Source organism: Struthio camelus, chromosome 3 (genome assembly GCF_040807025.1).
Source record: "Struthio camelus isolate bStrCam1 chromosome 3, bStrCam1.hap1, whole genome shotgun sequence".
NCBI classification, from domain to species: Eukaryota; Metazoa; Chordata; class Aves; order Struthioniformes; family Struthionidae; genus Struthio; species Struthio camelus.
In genome coordinates this window covers 73,962,749-73,984,324 of record NC_090944.1, presented here as the reverse complement: position 1 = coordinate 73,984,324, position 21,576 = coordinate 73,962,749, and the positions used below count along the sequence as shown (strand labels likewise).

At 40.8% G+C, this 21,576-nt stretch overlaps 1 protein-coding gene across 7 annotated transcripts in view; it reads left to right on the top strand.

The window, feature by feature from the left end:
- Positions 1–21,576, top strand: part of MAP7 (microtubule associated protein 7) — a 126,126-nt gene that overhangs the window by 31,635 nt on the left and 72,915 nt on the right. The window lies entirely within an intron of this gene.

The following is a 21,576-nucleotide window of genomic DNA, read 5'->3' as shown; positions in this document are numbered from 1 at the left end:
ATCAAACGTGTAATGATGGGTAAGAAAAGATTATTCTGCACATTTGGATCATGTTGTTGGGTACAGAGAGCTTTCTTTAGCATCTCATGAGTCTTCTCAGACTACCTGGGTCATGTGCAGACCCTGCTGTTCCTGCCAAATGGCTCATGAGGACTTGGAGAGAAGTGCATTGTTCCTCTTCCTGGAATGAGTTCCATGGAGTGCTTCTGGTATCCTTCAGCTGCCATCCAATTACCCTACTGCTCTCTTGTTCTAGCTATAGTTTGCTCGAACCCAGGTTATTCCAGGACAACCCTCAAAGTGATTAAACTTTCAAAAGGGCACAAGAGATCCTTATCTCGTTTTTTCTAATCGTAAGCCATCACGCTTGGCTATTTTCAGGAAAAAAAGTGCTTTCGACATGAGATCTGCTGTCAGGGTACCAATGCACTCATTTATCATTCTCCTTGGTGTCTTATGTACTAGCTTGCTCTTCAGTAGGAGGGCATCACACTGTACATGCAATTGCAGACATCCATGATCTATGGAAGGAAGTCTTGCAGCAAAGGATTAAAAAGTTTCTCTTGAGATTCATAAAGCTTAAAAAAAAAAAAAAAAGTCTATTACTATTTTTCTTTCAGGGAGTAGGATAAAGGAAGGACAGAGCTCACACAGTGAGCCAGGAGAAAAGCCCACGGCAGAGTCCAGGAATTCTGACATCTCCTTATTCTCATGCAACATTGAACACTGACTTCTGCAAGAAGAGGGAAAAAAAAAAAAAGTAGCTTGTATTCTTAGTGCTATAGGTGAAAAAGAAGTGACTACTTACTCAGAGTGTCTAGAGATTTTTCTGTTAACGCACTAAAGGAATTTCATGAGAACGTTGAATCTACAGTGGAAATGTATGTCTTGTCAAGAGAGTTTTCACTCTCACAAATCTGATTGTCTCCTAGTTACCAAAAATGAAGCAAACAAAAATATCCATTCATACTTTGACGTATAAACAATGAAAACATTTTGAATAACTGTGTACACGTATGGTAGATAGCAGATGGACTAATTTATTATGGAGGCATTTATAAACACAAAGGAAAGAGTGATGCTTCTATTTTGCAGTTAATTACACAGGATTATACGTTTTCTTGCAGATGTGTTTATAGATGGAGGGATCAAGTTCCCAAATACTATGCCAAAGCAATGCACATTGTCTTTTAACGTCTTCTAATTAATACTAGTAGACTGAAATATGATAACTTCAAATGGACAAATAAATTTCCTATATTACAAATCCTATCTTAAAATAAAAACTTTGTAAAGTCACTTTATACTATTATGAAAGAAGATGGAGTGAAAGCCTTTATTAAGACTTGAAAAACCTGTTGTAACAATGGATTTTTCTTTTTTTATTTTCTTCTTCAAATTCAGGGGCGTGTTCCCAAATCAATGGTTTACAGAAGCGAAAACTGAAATGAAGCAGAGGTAGCCCAGGGAATATAACTGACTGTACAGCCTCCTTCAAAACTGTTTTGCCTCTGCTTCAGCAACACTAACGGAACCATAGTCTTCTTTCAGGCAATTTAATACGGTCAGCTTGCTTAGGCTTTCCTTCTTACCGTAGCCAGTGGAGTGTATCCTTGGAACAACATCTTTAAGGGATTCTCTGGCGTTTGCATTTTTCCCAGCCTCTCTTCCTCTTTGTAAGAGCAGGTTAGAGCAGAAGCAGCTTCTTTCTTTTACCTGTGCGATCCCTATGGCATATGATAGCCTTACCAGAAATGCAGGATGACAGGACCACCAGTTTTCACCTGCTACTTTAATGATTTTCCTTTCACTTTATAGTCTCTGTTCAGCACTTCCTTTTGCTGTACTGGACCTTCATACAAATAGGTCTAGAAAGTTAAGCATTGAGCTATAGCAGTAGCTTCCTCACTAAACAAACGTATGCCCACAAATACCGTAAAGCTAGCATTATTCATTTCATAAGTGATGAAAGTCAAGATGGAAGTTATGATAGTATAGGCTAATGCTTACAGTTCAAAGGTTAATGACTGCACTGTAACATATGGAGATGAAGATTGGCTTAGAGGGGTAAGGAAGAGTCTCTAGCCCTTCTGTTCCCCCTGGCATTGACCCCAGGGGAAAAGAAGGGGGCAGGGAGTCTTGAGTGATAAGAACAAACTGCTATACACGCTCTTTCTTTGGTGCCCGGTGTTTTATAGCCAAGTGTAACAAGACCCACCTGCAGAGTCGCACCGGTTGGGGAGGAGGGCTGCTCTTAATTTTTCTGCTGCTTATCTGGCAAAGGGTGAAGCCTGCCTGGGCTGCCAGTCTCGGGCAAACCTCTGCTAATCTGAGGAAATCCGTTTTGCCTCAGTCCGTCGATACAGGCAACGATCCCTTTACCCAGACTGGGCTTTTCTCATCAGAGGTAACTTGGAGGGTGGCATTAGTGAAAAGGATAGTAGTCTGTCATTCGAAAGAGATTAAAATGCATTAGCTCTGGTCACGCTCAGTATTTTACTGAGAAACATACGTTTGTTCTACTTCCAGTATATCAAAAATCCTTTGGAAAGGAAATGGCTGAAGTTTTACAAAGATGACCCTTGAATGTCTTTAGCTTGCTATGCTATCTAACACCTTACGTTAAACTGGTCCTACCAACTTTATCATGGATAGGGGTGTCTGAATCTATTACCAGCGTGCTGTAACATTGATCTCCTTTGGTTCAAGCCGCTGCCTTCTAACAGGCCGAGCGGATCCTTGGGATGGTGGAGAAGGATGAATTGTAAATTAGCCTCAAATTTGACAAGGGATTGAGGAGTCCGTTTGGCACACTGAGCTGTGCTTAATCTTTGATCCCTCCAGATAATTAGCACACTGATCTTTGGTCATTTAGCTCTCCCAGCTTGTAGTACCTTACCTGATCTAGAAGAAACATCAACTGTTAGCTTTTCCTGATCTCTACAGAAAGAAGAATGGGGAGAAAACAAATTTTAAAAAAATGATAAACTGAACAGGGGAAATATCTATCAAACAAAGCTTGTGATCACACTATTATAAAGTCAACCCTGTATAATATTTCATGTGTTAAAAACAAAAAAAACAAACACCTTCGTCTTTACTTGGCCTTTTCATAGAAAACTTGGCCAAGTGTTTTAATGTACCCTTTTCCAATTAGCCTTATGTTTTGTGCATGTACACACGCATACCAACTCTGCACAGAAATAGCTTTCAAAATGCTCTCCCTTTGAAGCTCAGTTGAATCATGTTTATTAAAAATTAACTTTAGGGATAGAAATTTAGCTTCCTCCCTCTTTTTCAGTCCTGGCCTATCACAAAGGTTAGCATCGAACCCTTCCTTGCAGCAGGGCTGCTCAGTCTTCGTGGCCTAAATGTATGTAGGGCATTCTGCAGCAGCTCTAGCACACTGTGTGGCTATTTTTGGCACTGTAGCTTTTGTCTACTGGTGCTGGGGAAGGCTGGCATATGCTTAGTGTGTACATGCTGCGCGTGTGATGATTTAAGGATGAATGATGTGATTTAATAAAATACTGATAAATACATGTACTTTTTAAAAAGCTCTTTACGTAATGTTGCAACCCATACAAATTAGTCTGCTTGACAGCATGAATTTTCATTTTCCTTTTTTAATGTAATTGTATGCTCAGTGGACTGTGCATTAGGGAGTGAATTAGCAAGTTAATTTACCCTAGAAGTTAGTGAGAGAATAGCTTTTATGTCCTCAGGCTGTGTGATCCCAACTGCAATGTGAAAGTATCAGAATGCACAAACACTGGCTTTTATTTTTAGCATTGTTGTAGCACAGAGTTGGTTTAACCTGTTCTTTACTTAGATTTGTAATTGTTTTGCAGTCAGTATCAGTGGGATTTTTGGCCATGTTCTAAATTACAGTCATCCCCATGAGCTTGATTACTCTCCCCTGCCCCCCCAGTCCTTTAATAATTTGCCCCTTCCTCAAGGGGACTGCTTTTCAGAACAAGTTACCTGCTCTTCATCTGAAGAAGGATGGTAGAGTTAATTAATAATGATTAATCTTTATTATTAATAATGAAAGGTAATTAATGGTCATACTCTGGTTTGAGTTTACAACTCTAGCGTTTAGCAATCTACCTCCCTAGTATTCCATAAAATCAAGTTGTTTCAGGTTCAGAATTTCACAGGAGGGGCTGTAAAGCCTTGGCTATTGTTTCTACCACAGGGCAAGCAGGTCCCCCAACAAAAGTTGGGCCCAGTTGTGGTGCTTGTGCAGCTGTGGGGCCAAAGAGGCTTGCATCAGAGAGCCAAGAATCTCAATAAATGGGATGCTAAGAAGAGCCAAGAATAGGAACATTTTCATCCAAAGATGTGAATCCGAGTTGTGTGAGGTTAAGCGGGTTTAGCATGCCTGGTGTTACCGTTGCCTGCAGTTACATGGGAAGGCTCTGACGGGAGCAGGAGCTTGGTCACGCTCTCCTGGGCTTCCTGGCCATGTCATAGCCACACGGCTGCTCGTCATCTTCACAGCACAGGTTTAACAGTGGTGGCAGGGCAGAGTTTTGACCTTGCTTCTTTGTAAGGTCATGTAGGTTGCCATCATATGCAGTGGTTGGGAAATGCCCTTTTTGGGCTACACGTGGATGAACTAGTTGTTATGGCTCACTTGGATAATTATTTTAGTACTACAGTGTTTATAAGCTGTTAAGATTGAAATGGGAAGTCTAAACAAAGGCATGATCTTGTTGGTGTGACAAATCCATTTTTTGTTACTTTAAGGTTCTTGCATTTTTATAATGAGAGAATTTCCTAAGAGAAGTGTGGTCCTAATACTTCACATTGTAAGATATAAAACGTTTCTATGTCAAATATGACATATCTAGTCTAGATATTTCTTAGAGTCTGGATTGAATGAGCTATTTATATTTATTTTTGGAGGATGGGCTAAGTAATGTAACTGTTACTGTCAAGCTGCCAGTATCTGGTATGCATAACATGGGGCAAAGTAGTGGCATTAATGACTGTACTGTGCTTGTCAAAAAACGTGATTTGTTATCAGACCAATGGAAACATACCAAGAAATATCAAAATACCAAGTAATATACCCAATACTAAAATCTGGGAAACGCCCAAGCAAACAGTATAATCATGCGTGCAGAAATCCTTCACTAAAACCAAGATCCTGTCTCCTATTAGTATGATATTTATCTTTAAATTCATGAAGTGTTGTCTTATTTTTCTTCTTTTCTTCTTCAAGTATTGCTGTAAACTGATCTTTGCCGTAAGCTACCTGAAAGCAGAAGGGGAGAGGTATTTTAAGCTAGTGAAGGACTTTCCAAGGCGTAGACGGCCTACTTTGTGAATCTGGAGGCAGGCTGGCGCTGATTGACCAAGGCTTCTCTCCAGGGCAGTGTGTTTTTGAAATGGAAGTGGGGCAGCGTGGTAAACAGCTGCCAGCCCCAATAACCGGTGCCTTGAGCGGCTTAACAGAGGCTAAGCCCAAATCTATTGACGTAGAGTACAGGGAGGTTCTCGGCAGACTTCTCCCCCTCCCTATCCTTGCATGTAATCTCATGATGCTGTGGATGTGGCAAACTCCATTTTGATCAGATGTTGGGCCGGAAATGATGAGAGTGGGTCAGATTTGACCTCGAAAGGCTATTTTGATGGCATGCTTTTTTGACACTTCTCTGAAGCCGCACCGTCCACAAAGCCTTTTCCTTTCTACTCAGGGTTTGCACAATTGCCAGCCTGAATTTTCTTAGATGTAGGATGGGAGACTGAGTGAAGCCATGCATACGAGGTGATATGGATCATGCTGTAGATTCGCAATAGACATTTGCAGTGCAAACAAATACAGTACTGAATATAATGGAGGCAATAGGTAAGCAGCTCACTTTGTGTTTCCAGAAATAATCCTTTAAAATGGTTTCCTGATTAAAATTTGCAAATGGAAAATGCTATTATCTCTAGCCGGAGGATGTACATAGTCCTTTCCCCTTGTACTTCAATTTCCTAATTAATTTTAAGGAGTCTAATGTAATGCAGGAGTTTGCAGAAGAGTAATTTCTGAGTACACTGATCTTTTGATTTAATTTTCTAAGATATGTTATCAAATTGAAGGGTTTATGCAGTCAGTGATTGACAGCAGCAAAGTTACTTTTTGGATGTTTTGTAACTCAAATGAGAGTCTGTTCTGATGATGATGTAAGTTGCTATTCAGTTTTAAGTATATGATGTACTTTAGTGGATTTTATCTTCCTTCAGTATTCACTGTGCATAATTTTCTACATAATTCACTATGGCTTGCTTTTCTTTTCTAAAACTCTGGATTTCTTCTTTTCGTCAACTTCTTTGCTATGAATAACCGTACTTGAGGTATAGTGTAGGTGTGTACTTGCTCACATCATTCAATCTGTTCGATTTTAAGCTCTTCAAGTTTGCAAAACTAGGGGATACTGAGGATGGTAATAAGCAGAACAGGAAGGTACCTGTTTGTCTGTAATGAAATCTTTTATATAAGCTAGGGCCTGTATTTGATAAAAGAGCTACTACTTTGGGGATTGGGATGTTGTGTGGTAGCACCTTTGATATCAGAATGTTTCTTTTTCTTCACCTGCCTGAAGCAAGACAACTGATGAAAGATGTACTGCAGTGCGAAAGCTCTGTGCAAAGAATCTTTCCTGATGAGGAATTAGTGGAGATTTTAGTAATTCTTAATCTCTTCAGTTATTCAAGTTTGTGCAGGTGAAGCTTGCTTTTTACCTTCTCTTTATTTTCTCTTTATTTTTCTGGTGAGTAAACCCAACAAAAAATGTTAAAAAAAATTCTAAGATGAAGATGCACACCTTTTCTTTTTCTTTTTTTGCCATCTCACGTTATCGTTGGGCATGTTCATTTTCCTCATCAGTGGTTATCTAGTCTGTTTGTGCTGTAAAGTTTTGGAGGCAGAGCCATGCTACCATAAACCCGGGGTTATGCTTCTTGCCCATATGGGTTTCCTTTTGTTTGCTGCCAAGCAAAGTGAAAAACGAATCCTGTGTAATGAATCGTAATTCCTTTTCTGATATATTTGTTTTTCCCCAATAATAAGTGCTACTTAACGTACCTGGATGTAGCATGATATTGAATACTGCATTAATGCAGTCGTGCTTTCTATATGCAGCAGCCTCATGTGGCTCTTGTTTCCTGCTGGGGTGTTGGCAGCTCTCAGTCCCCATGCAGAGGTGCGGCTTTTCTCCACCTTCTGGATCCCATGTGCCAGGGCAGCTGACCATCAGTACCTGGCATGTAGCACCCTGGACACCATGGTGAGGAAAAAGCTAGTGTGTATCCTGGAAGCTGAGAGGTTAGCACCTCCAAGTGTGGCCTTAGGTCATGGGGCCCGCACAGGCACGCAGGCAGTGCTGGGTAGATGTTGGCCCATCATATCATCCAATGCCAGGGAATGCAGGTTGCGCATGCGTGATGCTCGCTGGGCAATTAGAGGTCCTAGTAAACGTCCCCTGACTAGATGTCTGCCACTTCAATTGGCTTAAATCTTGGCTCTCGCATTGGGCTTACCCTGAAAGTGGTTTGAGTAGAAAGTTCTCTCATAACTTTGGCAACATGATTTGAAGATTATTAGAGTGAATCATCTGTTCTCTGAAAGCATTTAGTTAAAAGGAGACAGTGATACTTTATGCTCCTGCAAATAGAGGATGGCTAGCATTACCTGGAAACCTATTACAGTAAATACTCGCTTGGCTGTTTGCCCTGATGGTTACAAGAATCTCTCCTGTTTTTGCTCTTGAGTTGAGATTGCAGACTTTTCCTCATGTGGGTAGAGGACTTAACGGAGGGAAGCAAGGGGATGCTGAGCTGTAGGAGAATCACGAGGGGAGCAAGCAGTGGCATAGCTGAGACCACCTACCTCATTTTCATTTCTGACATAATTTAGGCCTCCAGATGTGAAAGATTGTTGCTTTAATCTGTTGCGTTGTTGCCAAACTCTTTGGAAAATGAATTTCACTGAATTACTTATATTGGTTGCACAAGCAATGGAAATCTTCAGCTATCGGATAGTGTAGCAAAGTATAAATGCATGTCTAATATAATAAAAACATAATTGGAGGATGTGAAGTTGGAGTCAGCATTTCAGTTATGCGGTTTTGATTGAATGAATTGATAGAAAACAGGGCAAATGTTTAGGCTGTTAAAACCTAGGTTGATGTAGGTTCTTTCTAGTTGGTTATTTTGAAAAATAACTGGATCCTAATGATAGAATTATCCGAATTACATGGGAAGTGCCTATATTTTGGGGGCAGTTTTTATAAAATATACACCTGCTGTCAAATTCTTTAGTGTTTACAATAAGAAGATATGAGTTGAGGGCTTAGGTCCAGAACTGCTACGTTTTTCAAAATATGCATGGAGTGACCAAAATTTGCTAATGGGAAATAAAAGCAGAGGCCAAGGCTGTGTAAAATGAAGCAAAGGGAGGGACTGGGGATGGGGGAGGACTTGGGAGTAGCTTTTGCATATACTAAAGTGCATGTGAATGTATTGGCTAGGTATTTGTATGTGGGCAGGGGGGTCCCTCTGGTCCAGCTGCAAGCAGTAATGTATAAACAGAAATTGTGGCCTAGAAGAGGGGTCACTCAAGGTGCCAGTCATATGAAATAGAAGATTCTCTGCTCTTTATTTGTCATGACTCTTCAAAACAAAGCATAGCTTCGTTTTTACCCTTTTTGCTTGTGGTCAGGGGCATGCATCCTACACCTCTGAAACAATAGTTGAACAATTTATTTGATCAAATGGGAATGGTAACACTTGTTTTTTTTTTCCCTCTCTGTTTTTTCGCCGACAAATTTCTTGGCCAAACAAAAATTGTGTCAATCATAATATGAACAAAATAGTCACTGAATTGTTGTTTGCTGTACCTGTGGAGAGGGGATGGAAGCAATTTTTTCTTATGACAGAGTAAGTCTTAGCTGAAGCAGAAAGAAGCAGTACTGCTGCAGGTATCTGAAGCAAAATAGTCAAAATTACTGTGTGACTTTTACTGTTGCTGGGTTTTTTTTAGCGGTAAGAGACTTGAAATACTCATGTTGCCTAGCAACGAAACATCTTGAAAAAAGGCATTTATTCACCTGCATGAAGTGAGGATGCAGCTGGTTGTTGATTGAAAGTGCAGTAAATGCATGAAGCAAAATGAGGCTTTCAGAATTCATAACAAATACTCTTTGGAAAACTTCAGCATTAAGTTGCCTGAAAATAGCCACAGCACTTTAGATTGTACAGTTTTGAAAGTTGTTTTTGTGCTATCAAAATGAAAGTGTGAGGATAACTGAGACTTATCCAGTGTCTATATATACTTCCTTTGTCAAGAAAAAAAAAATATGGAGGTGTTAGTTAATGAGTGCAACTCATATGTGTTCTGGTTTTGGAACATCAGATTTCTGAATTTAAGACATCAGAGGGACACTAGTAGGCACACCAGACTTGCAGGGGCATGTAGCTTTGACTTTCAAGCTTAGGTGATGTTTTTGACACAAGTTAGCTGAAAAAGCATTTGAAACCACTCTCTGCTATTTTTAACATGTCTAGCACTTAAAAAAAAAAAAAAATCCATATAATCCTCTTGAAACAGATGGCCACAGTGAGTTAAAATCCCACGCCAGGATTTGAGCTTTTACCTGATGCTGAAACCAATGTCATGACATGAGGGTGCATCGCTGACTTTGGAAGTCGAAACCTACTTCAAAGTTGGGGAAAAAAGATTGCAGAAGCACAAAGCACATAGTCTTATGCAACACTATTTGCTTTCCTGATTTTTAAAGGAGCTGTAGTGTTTACCTGGAGAACTGCTAAGTTCAACTGCATGTTGATGTGTTTACTCTTCTCTCTTTTTTTTGTAGTCCATGTACTACCTCATAACATTTGTCAGGTTAACTTGGAACACTGAAATTATTAACCTGTCCCCAAAGCTTGCTTTTGTAAGATGAGGAAAGGAAGATATGAAGCCAAAGTTTTCCTTTAATTTCAGATTATGTAAATACTTGAACAGCTTCCTAACTGAAGGCAGGATTCAACTGAGGTTTTTGTTTCAAATATCTGTAAAAACAACCAGGCCTACTTGGAGGATAGGGATGAGATGAGGAGAAGGATGTTGGAAGTAGTTTCACCTAGACCCAAAGCATTAAAAAAAAGAAAAAAAAGAAAAAAAAGACAGTTGGCCTTCTGCTTTCTATAGAACTACTGTAGTGTCTTTAGAGGTGGTAACAGTGTTGGTGTTCTCATCCAGATAACTGGAAATAATTTAATATGGTTGGTGGTTAATGGAGAAAAGGCATATTAATTCAGTGTGCTTGTTTCCTGCTTTTTTTTTTAATAGTTAAAGAAGCAAATAAGTGGGAGATTAAAGTCTTGACATACATTTAAATTTTTCAGTTTACGTAAATCACTCCGTAGCTAAGTGTTATCCCTGATAAATTCCAGCAGAGTTAACCAGAGATTAATTTGACCCAGCTAAACACAAGAGTAACTTGTGTCTTTCCCTAAGTCAACACCTCAATTGTAAGAAATGTATTAAAATTTAGCAAGTACAACAATCTGTTCCAACTGTTCTACTATCTATGTATAAAATACGTCTTTTTTTTTTTTTCTTTGAAATGTACATGTTCTGTTTAGCAGTCACAGCAGGAATAGCCCGGCCCAAGTATAGCCATGTTGGATACCGCCCAGCTACTCTGAAGGTGCATGTGCGTCGATGCTATTCTGACACTGGTTCTCTGCAAGAGGCCTTCAGCACTTGCATCTTCTCTTTCTCTCATTTTTGTTACCAGCTACAGCTCTCAAGGGACTGATATTACATGAATATTTACAGATCGAGACATCTCAAGTAGTTTGGAAGCAGGTAAAGAAAGGACCCAAGTATGGGGGAGCAAGGGAGTGAAGTCTTTTTTTGGATATACTGCTTTAACATGGTCTTGACAGATGCAGTCCAAACTTCCTTATCCTCCCTTAGTTGTCGTAACTCTAACAATGGGTGAAGATCCTCCCTGAATGCACAAAATTTATGCTAGAATGCAGAAGACTTTTCAAGAGATGTCAGATTCTTCACTGAAAGTTCAAAAAGTCTTTGGAACTGGTAGCTGACGCTATCTGGCATTTCTAAGGCTCTTATTGCAAAGCCTTCTTTAGGGTTCTTGCTCTAATACCTGCAAATAGCACTTGAAGAAGACAGGCAGCATATAAATAACTAGCTTATTGATGACACATTACATTTTGTTTGGAGTCATCTTAGTGAGGCCACATAAATATGAAAATACGTCTTGGTATTCTGGGAGTGCTCCTGCTTTCTGCTAAAACAGGATAACACTGGGCAATTCTTAAGAGGGCATGTAGGAGGTGAGAGCTCATCCTGAAGATGCTGTCACTTGAGGAAACTGAGTTTCTCTGGACTTCAGTGACAGGTTGCTTTTAGGCATGTTGGCACATGCTAGATTTAATCTTTAAAAAGGTAATGTGGCACATTCAGTCCCCCCCGCCCCCCTTTACTCACTGTACCAGTAGAGAGCTTTATTGCTTGGTGACGTACCCCGTTCTCAGTTTCTTAATGCTGCTTCAGCCGACTGCTGCATCCAACTGCAGAGCAAGCAAACAGTGCATTGAGAGGGATATTGGGGGCAGGGAGCAGGAGGTCCGGATGTGTTGCACCCACTAGGAATGTCCTGAACAAGGAGTTGTGCTGCTGGACGTGCCAGACGAGCAGTTTATAAACTAGATTATTGCAAAATAAGTTGGTACTGCTGCAGCTATAGATAACTTGTGTCTTTTTAGCTGAGGAAGGTCCAGGGTACTTGTGTTGAGGTATGCCGCTATTTTGTGCAGCGGTGAATACAACATCTCTGTTGATTTTAATCTAGACTTTTGCAAAGGCACAAGGGTATTAGTAGGGTCATGAGGACAGGTTTGGAGGGGCCACCTTATCACCTCTGTCCAATTAGCATCATAAGCAAGTCTTTACCTCAGCTGTACCAAATGCGAATGTGGCTCTTAATCCTGCAGACTTTAATAGCCTGAATACATCCATGGAAGCAAATATGGCCTTCCACAGGGCTGCAGCAAGCTTCAGAAAGACGCACCTAAATGTGACCTGTAAATGAGGCTGTGATACCCTGAGAAAGCAATGAGTCCTTGGCACTTTCATCAGCATCTATGCAGTTGCCAAGAGATCTGGTCCCACAAGCCTCACAGCTGTTGTTTTCAGGCTGTTGTTGCTTATGAAGGTGTCACCCCCAACTCCAGGAGCTCACAAACCTGTTGCAATATGTAGGGCCCTCCATGAGGTAGGGTGCTCTTGCTCAATTTGCCAACCTCAGGTGAGTGGAGTACCCGTGATATATGAAGCCTGCTTGTCTGTCCTGGAAAAAAGCATTTTACTTGCTCTGTCTAGTTATGGTAATATCTTTATTGGCAATAATAGAAGCATCCACAAAAGCAAAGCTCAAGGCAAGGAAATACAAGTTCCTTTTATCAGATTCCTTCCTCACTGCTTCAGCCTTGCAACTGGCCTGATACAACGGCCACAGAGCCTCCTGAGGCTGGTGTAGCACAGAGTGCTTTCTAGCATCCGCTTCTTTTTTTTTTTCCCTCCATTCTTTTTTTGTTGAAAGCTGCTGCCCCCATCTTCCGGGCATGGAGAGGCGTGTGGAAAGGGTGAGGACAGGAAATAGCACAAAGAAACCTGACCCTCTCTTTCCCCTTCCCAAGCTTGAGCTCTGTTTTCCGCTTACTTTTCCTATAGAAAGGTTTTCCCTCATGCCAGTGATTGGTCCCCCCTGGGGGATGCAGAGGGACTGTGTGATTTCCTTTCCCTTCTCAAGCTCTCTTAATTAACATTTACATTGCTTAATCTGCACAGCTCTGCCTGCCTGCCTTCTCTTGCTGCAGCCTCTGAAATAAGTGATTTAAGAATTTAATAATTACATACCTTGAAAAACACTCATTTGTATAATCATCTTCCTTTAGTCAAAGCTCTCCTACTCACTCTCCAGTGAGTTTTGTGGAATTTGGCATTACTGATGGCAAAAGTAGGAATGGATTCCTTGCTAGCTTTTGTGTCTCTGCCTGACACAAGGAATTGGAATTTGGAAGGAATTTCTCTACCATATGGGGACAAGGGAGAGGATCAGTTTCAAGGAGGGAAAACCAAATGTTTCTTGTTTGTTGGTTGAAAAATGTTAATTTTCTGATTTAGCTCAGTGTTGACTTACTCTCTTCACACTGGGCTTTGTCTTCAGCTAGTCCAGTCAGCATAACGTGAAGTGCTTCTGGAAATCCCACCCATATTATGCTACTGGTACTAGGTTTGCCTGCACTTCAACACGAAACAAATGCAGAACTATTGAGAGCTTCGGTTGACCTGTAACAAAAACTTGTTGTAAAAAGCGTAGAATTATTATTGTTCCTATTATTATTTCTAAGATGCAGTCTTGGGATGCTTGGGGATTGCTTTGGGATGACTGCTGAAACTTGTATCTCTGGTCTCATACCCAGCAGTGTCCTAACATCTGTGGCAGTTAATAAAAGAAAATGTGGTCCCTCCATCTTTTCTCCACAAACCAAATTGTAAAGGCAGTGCACTGTTGCAGTGCACTGTTTTATCCAGACCCAAAAAACTCCCCCAAAACAAAAAAACCCAACCACAGATGAGAGAACTGCCAACTGTTATGTAAATATAGTCAATCCTTAAATCTGCACTAAGATGTGTATGCTTTTGGTATGCCATTAACCTTAGCCTTGGGGGAGGAGGGGGGGCACATAAGGCTTTTCATCTCTCTTCTGATGCCGAGTTGGTAGTTTAGCAGCTGTTTCTCAACTGGTCTTTCTCTGGGCCCATTTAAGCCTGAGGGCATGTATTCAAAAGAACTCTTTCTTGGTTTGTATGTGGTTCATTGAGCGAGGTGGCTGCTTAAAAACAGGAAGGTTTGGTATTGTGCATCGTGTTACCCTTTGCCCTTTCCCTGACTGACCTTTCTGCTCTGCAGAAGAGAACACATTCAGTGATTAACCAGCCCACGCTTATTACTTCAGGTCACTTGGATGGTGTAGACAGAAGAGGGAAAAAGAGTATTAATGCAAATGTTTTCAGCCATTTGTTGGGTCACCTGCTGAATTACAGTAAGTTTTAGTGGCATTTGCGTTATCAATGGTGGAATAAATGCAGTTGGCTGATCAGCCGTCTCTTAGCAGGAGCAGATGTGGAACCTCCTCTGGTTGCTGCAGCTGGAGGGGAAAGGGCTGTGATAGCTTCATGGCAGGGCTAGGAGCATCGGAAGGTGGGGGTGCATTGGAAGATGCTGGGTACTCATTTTTACTGTATCCAGAATACTTTGTGGCAGGAGCTGCTTATAGTTAATGATCTGTGGAATGTAGTGAGCTTTGGATCTCATCAGCCATTTAAAGTATTTATTAAAAACAATAGCAAACACTTTTGAAAGTAGTTTACAAATAGATATGGAAAAATGCATGTTACATTAGAATTATCGTTCAGCACTTCCTGTGTTTAGAAAACCAAGCTCTCATAAAACTTGTTTTAGAAGTGTTTCTGGGAAAAAAAGTTAGCTAGTCTACAGTGACACTTAGACACCAGTGAGCTTAGGAGATAATCAAGCCTTTCTGTGTATAATTTTTGAAATTCAAGAGGGATTTTGTCTCCATTCAAAATTGGCAAACTGTTGCTGCAATTTCTTTTGATTCATAACTGATAAGCCCAGAGGAGGTCATAGTTATTTTCTGGTCCGTCTGCCTTCATGACTTGCTTTGTCTTTCTTTTTCGTAGGATAGATGTAAAATAAGAGTGTTTTACATGGGACTGTTTATTTTACCTGTACTGGTTATGTGATGTCTGGTACATTCCCAGCCGGTTGAGATCTAACTCTGGTGGACAGTTTTGAACACTCTTGAATTTTTGCATAAGGCTCTCTTGGCTTCAAGCAAGGGCCACAGATTTAAGCTTATGAACAGCAGGAGCTGCTTGCAGGGTAAGAGCTTTGAGTGCTGCTACTGTGAAGATAATTATTTAACATATGGAAATACATAAGCCATTTAACTTCCTATTGAATATGTAATATAATTTGACTCATGGTAGCACTGTAAGTATGCTGCATGGACTTCTAGGAGGACAGTATCCCTTTCACAGGTTGCTTACGGTCTCTTAATCATTACAATATCTAATGACAGCTCTTCCTGAGGAAGAAGAATGGTTTCCAGAGTCAGTGATAAGGTTCATCAGCTCCTGACCAAATGACTAACTAACATGGTGGTTCTTGAAGAGATTGCCTTGGAACATCTGTAGAGGATTAGCACTTATTTGCTATGACCATTGCAGGCAAATTCACATCATCCAAATATAACATTAATTCCTTTTATTGAAAAATCCTGCAATTCCCTAGAACATTGTAAATTTTTGCAATTTTCCAGGAGTTCTCATCTTCTCACATGATCATGTTCATTAGCACGTGTAATTCAACATACTAGTTGGTTTTTTGTTTGTTTGTTTTTCTCACCCTCAAGCAGAGAATTGACAAGCGCACTATCCTCTTCACTAGAATTTGTTCTTGTAAGGCAGTACAATACTGCTTTACCAGAACGCTACCCGTTGTAAATGAGAGTTTGTTCCAATACACACTCAGCACAGAGAGGGGAGGAATGAAGTGATGCACACTCAGCAAATCATAGCAAATTGTGTAAGTCCAGTTGTGGTTCTACAAAATGAAGACTTTTGTATTAATTTCTTGTAAACCAGTTCATGTGCCTTAGTTCACGTTATTTTTTAAAATGTGTGTTTCTGAGCTGAGGGAAAAAAAGTTATTGGGTCTCTGACCTGAGCTGCAGTGGAGTCCCTCATGTTCGGACATAATTAATATCTATTATTTATTGACAAAAATCAGTGTGGCTTTTACTCAGAGAAGTTTCAGAATTAACCTCCAACTCAGGACCAAATCTCATAGGGCTTTATTAGTTACTGTAGCCTTGAAAATAAAATCAAACGTAGATGAGATTAAAAATATAAAGGATGCAGATTAGGTCATATTACCTTAATCAATTTGAAGTTGTAGGGAGAAAATAGACTATTTATAGTCATTTCCTTCTCTCGGTGTAGCAATAACAGGGCATTTACCTGCTAAAGCTAAAATTAAACTCTCCTTTTTAATTTACAGATGATTAGGAGACGATTACAGCTAGGACTACCCACTGCTGATTATGCAAGTACAATGTCAGCTTATCCTGACATTAATTACTGTTAATTTAAATGTAGTTTTGAAAATGCATAAGTTTGACATTGTTTTGCATATAAAGTCACTTTTGAAATTTAAATGTGAAGAGTAATTAATTAAACCCTTCCCCTCTGGCCTAGCATTGTAGCCCTGATGTGATCCTGTCAGGGATCAAGTGCCATTGTGCAAGGTGTTATAGAAGCACAGAGTAAAGATCCCTGTGCCCAGAGATCTGACAATCTAAGGGCTGATTGTGAATGCTCAACAATTGTTTAAAGCACTGTGTTTCTCTCTTGGTAGACAACGTAAAAATAGCTGCCATAGCTCTCCATCAGACTGACGGAGAATATGAATTCTTCATATTCTTTGCAAGCATTACAATTCCAGTCCAAAATAATCTATTATATGAGAATACTGGAAGGAATTATAATCCAGCAAGAAAGGTTCTTCATACTATCTTACCTTGACAGGTACAACCAGTTCTTCTGTCTGTTTTTTTCCTGAGATCTAGGAACATTCCAGGGACATTTTTAATGTTAACTTTTTATGTTCAGCTTTACAGTGGCCTTAGACTAAGAAATCAGACAGCCTTAGATGTTTGTTGCTTTACTTTTCTCATAATCCATTTTCTGCTTTCCAGACTCTGAAATAAAACTATTCCCAATATCTTCCTAACCCACTCCAAAACAAAGTTATTTAAAAGGAAAGAAAACAACTTTCCTGTTCATCTGTGATGATCTTGGCCTGTGAACTGAATACAGATGTCAGAGTAAAGACCCTGCACATGAGGGAATCTACCACCATGCTTGTCCTCAGGCTATGCATTAGTGTCGGGCTTGACAGCTGCAGAGCCCTGAGTGACATTGCAGGATTAAATTTATTGGGTGAGAAGATATAGGAAGCATAGCCTCTTCCTGAGCACAGAGCTCACTTAAGCACATAGCACTTGTCACAGAAGTTAGCACAGAGTGGCCCAGTGTTTCTGCTCTAGGTTGTATGAGGCTGCTTAGAGATTGTGCAGTGATGATCTCAACACGCTGCAGGGTCTTATGCTTCCCCTGTAAAAGCAGCATGACTTGGGGACCTATCTCAAATGCCTATGCACGAATGTATGCAGCATGGGGAACAAGCAGGAGGAATTGGAAGTCCATGCGCAGTTGCAGAGCTATGGCCTCACTGAGATTACGGAGACCTGGTGGGGCAGCTCGCATGCTTGGAGTGCTGTGGCAGATGGATGCAGGCTCTTCAGAAAAAGTAAGGTGGGCCAGCAAGGAGGAGAGTTTGCACTCAATGTACAGAGTGGCTGGAATGCACGGAGCATTGGGGTGATGAACTAATAGAGAGTTTGTAGGTAAGGATTAGAGGACAGACTAGCACAGGTGATGTTGTGGTCAGTGTCTGCTTCAGACCTGATCAAGAAGGAGAAGCAGATGAAGAGAGAAGCCTCACAGTCACACGTCCTCATACTCATGTGTGTCTTTAACCACCCTCCTGGAAGGGCAGTACAGCTGCGCACAAGCAATCCAAATTTCTGGAATGCATCAAAGATAATTTCTTGATGCTGGAGATAGTGAGCTTACTAGAGAAGATACTTTGTTGGACCTGCTGCTTGCAAACAAGAACTCGTGGATGATGTTAAGGTTGAGGGCAGCCCGAGCTTATGGACTCTCCCTGTACCTGAGATTCATAAAGTTGGTGTGCGCCTCTTTTGGAATTGTGTCTGTGAAGCTGCTTAAAAAGCATCAGGCAATACGTTACCCAGTTACATAGCCAAAGTCAACATGCTGCAAAGTGTCTCTGTTCTAATTACGTAGCTACAGATAGTGCAGTATTTATTTAGTGCAGATGAGTATGACAGGCTGTTCTGTATCCACTAAAAGTTCTTGGCCCGCTTAGATAGGTGTTTTGGAAGTAAAATTAGCTTAGCCAAGGCCAAAAGTAAAATTCCTAATGATTTAAGCTTAGTCAAAATTGAGAGAGAAACTTAACAAAAAAAACCCTTCTAAAAATAAATAAATATTTGTATTCGTACATTTAAACTGCTTTCTTGAAAACCTTGGCTTTGCAGAGTGGCTGTCTCTAGTTGCATCAGCTTTTGGCATTGACATTCTGTTAAGAGAGAGGAATGCTTGTTGGAAGCAAAAAGTGCTGACAGCTTTGTTTTGATTTTTTAATTGCAAAGCTGGCACAGCATCAGGTAAGCACTAATGAAAGTTAGTTGGCTGGCACTTCAGTTTTTAGAACTACCGTTTTAAAGGAGCTCAAACATGAACACACTGTATTTTGTTATTGTGTTCTCTGTTGTATAGTGTAGTTGTGATATGAAGCCTAATTTTTCAGAGTATAATAGGACAGTGATGTTGTGGAGTTGTCTGGCTATGTTGATCAAGCTACTGTCTACCACAGCAGCACCCTGTGCAAGTATGCTAGTGATTGATATTGAAATGTGCATTGTGTTAACAAAGACAAACCAATAATCTAGACACACGCTTACTTTAGTCATGTTCAGTGGATGTTTAACATCTGTAGTCTAAAACCTTACTGTTAGTAAGCTATTGACTGCCTGATCCTGTGGAAAAAGATACTGCTCTTCTGTACATGAAATGGATGAGAAACATGAGTTGACAAAGAAGAGATGTCCTGAGATAAAGTGGAAATGAGATGACTCCTCTGGAAGAAGTTTCATTTTTCATTCACCTCACAAATGTCCAAGTGTAGCTGGATGGTGCAACAGGTATGACTTTTTAGTTTGAGGAGCCTGATTAAAAGACAGGCAGATGTAGGGTATGAGCAACCATACAATAACCTAATGGTCATCTGGATCAACAGGAAGACAAGGACTATCAGTGCGTTTATGAGGTATCGTTTTGAGGAACTAATGCTCTGCTCTCAAGTGAAATTCAGCATAGCAAATGATTCCAGCCTTAATTCATTGTGGAAGACTGACAGAGCCATGAAGAGCACTAATACCCCAGTCTGGAGCTCTTTGCAATCAATGAGATTCCCATTAATTGCAAAGGCCTTGTCTGAGATTCTAGTGGGAGTTTGCTAATGTTTCATCTCAGCAAGTTGGTCATTTTGAGTCTGTATTATGGCTCTTTGTGATGGAAAATATTTTTATGAAAGGCTGAAGCAGCCTTGATGATTTTGTCTCCCTGTGGAATGGCCATCAAAAGGGCAAGGCTCAGAAAGAATAGCTTTCTAGACAAGGCCGTTTTCAGCCTTAAAATTAATTTACACTGATGCAACACAGGGAGCCTGGGAAGCAGTTAATACCTGGCCTGATGCCAATGGTGACTAATCTGCATGGCCCCAAGTTTTGGGTAACCAACTCTGAAGTCTGCCTCCATTACAAGTAAAATTTTATAGTATCTGATCAAGCCAGAAAATTGTCAGTTTGGGAAGATTGGAGGTAATTTGTGAGAACCTTTGCGTTGTTGGTATGGAGCCAGTTCAATTTAGTGGTTGCACACACACAAATTTAATGTATCTGGCAACCAGCCTCTCAACCACTGCCTTAGTGTGCAAAGGGAAGAGCTGGAGGGCAGCAGCTGAGTGACTTGCCTTAAGGTGAAGCAGTCCCTAAGTGCTCTTCCCTCCTGCCTCCCCCCTTAAAGGCAAGGATGGGAAGCCCAGTTACCCTGTCTGAAGGATCTGGACCTCTTCCACTGACTGCCAGGCATCAGAAAAGGCTACCTGAGCTTTTGGAAGTATGACTTAGAACATAGGGAATGATGTATTGCTCTGTGGAGCCAGATATTATGATTTCATATATTATGAAATCATAGGATATGATATTATGTTGTCTATTTCCTCTCCTTTTTTGTACTGCTTGTGTAACACTCATTTTTGTATGATGCTTTTTATTTCTGTGCTGAATTGAAAATTTAGTATACGTAACAGGAGACTGGATTTTGCAGTGGTCCTGTCGCATAGTTAAGTTGCTTGTAACAAACCCGCCCAGGTGACAATCCAAGTTTTCCTCTCTTTTTGTGGACCAAACAAAAGAACTGGAGCCAAGAACATGTCTCATCCCACTCTCAAGGTATGCCTGCCTGTGTTATGCTTTCTCTAGCAATCTTTGCAATACGCTTAATCTTTAAAGGGACGGACCAAACTACTGTATAAAATATTGTTAATGGGTAGCTCTCATTATTTCTGGGAGAAAATTCAGACACCCTTCATGAAATTAAGTATTTATAATACTGCTATCGGTGATAGCTTTGCCTCAAATTTCTGTTAGTACCAGTCTGGAGTGGTTACACTGCTGCAATGAAGTTTAAGGCTTAGAGTTAGAAATTCTTGTTTTTCCATCCAGAATAAATAATAAGCCACTGTGAATTAGAGGGTTGTAATTCCATGAAGCATTTTAGTGATGTTGTAAAACCAAGATGTTTTGTATAATAAAATAACCCCAAGTTGGAATTTTATCCTTCTCATGCTTGATTTGAATTTTATAAGGCAGATAGCAAATAATTAAGGTTGCATGACATTAGAAGAGCTTCCTGTCAGTCCCTGATAACTTTGCTAGATTTAAATGTTTTGGCTGCTGTTTTTATTTGTTGCTAAATTCTCCCTCTTTTTCTTTTTTCTTTGTCTTTTCTCTTCAATGATTTGTCCATTTCCGAAACCAGAAAATAAGGGGTTTTTTTTTGCTACTTGAAAAAAATATATAGCGGTCTCACAGGGATGACATGAGGTGTCACCATGCTTCAAAGGAGAGATTTGAAGCTGGAAACAGTGTGGATTTAGTCTTAGAGCTGCACTTCCTCCTGTCCCTGTGAAAAGCCACCCAAATTGGCCACTTATATAGAAAGTCAGCCATCCCATGCCTAATAGGGATGCGTTAGCATTTGAGTGCTGAATTTTTGTCCAGGGTGTTTTGCCTAAACCAAGGCAGCAGCCTTTCCTCGCAGGCACTGTGAGCTCACCCGAGTTGGCATCCCCACAGATGGAGGGGGAGCGCACTCCTCGCTGGGGCTGAGCAGGACCTTGTCCGCTGGGACTTTCCCTGGCCTCTTCTGAGCACTTTGGGCTGCTCCAGCCCCAGGCTCTGCGGCAGCGAGCATGGAGGCTCGCTCCCCTCCAGAGCTGCCCAGGTACCTGCTGCCCTGTGGGCAGGAGAAGGGGTCTGATGCCAGCAGAGCGCTGGGACGGGGGAGAGGCAGTGGGGAGCCCTAGGAGGTGTTTGGGTTGGAACAGGGGTGGACTGCAAACTGTCAGGACAGAAAGTAGAAAGGAACAAGAGAAGGAGGACGAGGCAGTGGCCGAGAGGAGGCTTAGGGTCAGGAAAGGAGCAAAGGATGCAGTTAGGGAAAGGGGGAAAAGAGGAGAGCAG